Here is a 2236-nt window from a genome sequence, read left to right as displayed (position 1 = left end):
TGTTCATTTATTATACATGTTCTTGAAGCCAGTAGATGATGGCTGATGAGTCTGTCAGCTGTGATAAGGATTGAAATTACACAACTTGAGAAATCTTACCAGCTATTGCTATTGTTTGGTTCAAAGATAGTTTTGATGGAACATAGCTATGATCAAATTAACCTTGATAGATCAAATCTTTGATACAAAACGTTTCGGTTGTAACCATCAAGTTATCTATTTAAAGGAAGTTTATGTAGCAATATGCTACCTAATGTGTCCTACCTTTTGAAGAAGTTAGGTATGATTTGTGGAAGATTTGGTTGTGCCATAAAATCATGTAGCCACGTGTAATTTTTAGGAAACAAGTGGTGCCAAACAGCACAATACCTAGTAGTGACAGTGCTATCGTTGTAAACATTTAACCGACTCAGCTGATTTGTATACTACCAATACAATGGCAATTTATGTAAGCTTTTTCTAGAAATCTATTATTAATGGTAAAGTATCACCAATGAATGTTTGAGAATGGTGCAGAGTAAGAAGTTACGTGAGTGCTCTGGATGATATGTGATAACAAAATTCAGTGTTATAGGAGAGAAACGTCAGTGTTGCAATTTTATGTCGTTGGTCTTGTTTTTGAGAAGTTGCTTGTTCCATATATATTTACACAGGCCACTAACTGCATTACTTGCTTTCGCTAATATGTTGTCAAAACCATGTCAAATACTAGCAGCAGAAAAAAATATTATGCATACGAAGTAATCTAAACTGTTTGTTGTTCTGACTGCTATAAATTGTTACTGTCATTAACTTACTTTGAGTGTGAATCGTTGAAGGGACTTCGGTTTTCTACAAACTGATTTTAAGTCCAGAAATTGTGTCGCCCCAATATGAAAGACATTCTCCGCATAGAATCTTTTCTATAGTCTTGATACAGCCACAGCAGGGTAAGCAATCTACAAAAGCCAAATACAAATGACGTCTTCATACTCAAACATTTCCCAGCAACTTACCGAAAGCATCCAGTTTGGAAGCTAGAACAGGCAAATGTTTAATGCTATTTGCAATTTAAAAGTGTTAAAAGATGCTAACAGTTGAGTAAAACTTGCCAATCAATCACCAATAAATCTGGTTATTTTTCACTTCACATTTTAAATATTTCCCTATCGCTAGAGAATTTGATGATGCTCGAGATTCATGTACGAGTGTCATCTCCATGACTACGTAATGTATCTCTCGGGTTGAGTAAATTATCTGCAAAAGCTAGCGCTAATATTTAAGCTTAGCAAGCTAGGATGACGATATTGAAGCTGTGATGTTTTATGATACATTACCAAGGGATGTTATCATGGCCGGTCATCCGATAAGAACGTTCATCGTGAAACGAAGTAGCATAAACAATTTATCTCTTCATCATTCAACACACCAGATAAAGCACCAACTCATGCTGTGATACACGAAGTTACATATGCGGGACTAAATAAATGGATGAACACAAGTCCATCCGTTCATTTTGAAGAGAGTAAAACTGCTAGATTCAAAAGGAACTGTGCAATGAACTTTCTCCATCTACAGGTACAGACTCACATGTAACCAAATAGGCAGGCACCCATATATGCAGTATTTTTCTCTCTCTCTCCCTCTCCCACCTCTGTCTCAAGCACACTTACATACATATAAATATACATAAACCTGTAAAAGAAAAGATTGGTAGTGGCTTCGATGTTTCGGCTTACCAGCCGTCATCAAAGCTAAAGCTAACCCCCTAAATACTTCTAACTTAACGGTAGATCATGATTTCGTAATTAACGCAGTAATCTGCATCTTTTACTCATCAGTACACGTATGGTCAAGCCACACAAAAATCAACATACCAGACGAACACTCCATGTATCCAGCATAGTACATAGACAATTGTTTATCCATATATATATCCATGAAAGAGGCGCGCTTGCATTACCTCGTGTTCGGTAAAAATGTGTTTATTATGGTAGTTTGACTTCTAGAGTCCCTCTTCTTCTTGCCTTTAACCCTCCAACGCGAAGTATAGGCCACTTATAATTGAATTCCATGTTGCATACTTTTTCGCTTGTGTACTTATACTCTGCCATGAATGTTCCACTTTCTCTAGTTCCTTTTGTGTTGATCTACGCCACGAGTTCTTAGGCCTGCTCCTCTTTCTATATCCATCCGGATTCCACTGTAAAGCGCTTTTCGCTGCATTTGGTGTGTCCTTTCTAACTGTGCTACCAAT

Source organism: Octopus bimaculoides, chromosome 2 (assembly GCF_046866305.1).
Source record: "Octopus bimaculoides isolate indiv1 chromosome 2, ASM4686630v1, whole genome shotgun sequence".
In the NCBI taxonomy this organism is placed as follows: Eukaryota; Metazoa; Mollusca; class Cephalopoda; order Octopoda; family Octopodidae; genus Octopus; species Octopus bimaculoides.
This window is presented reverse-complemented; position numbering follows the sequence as displayed.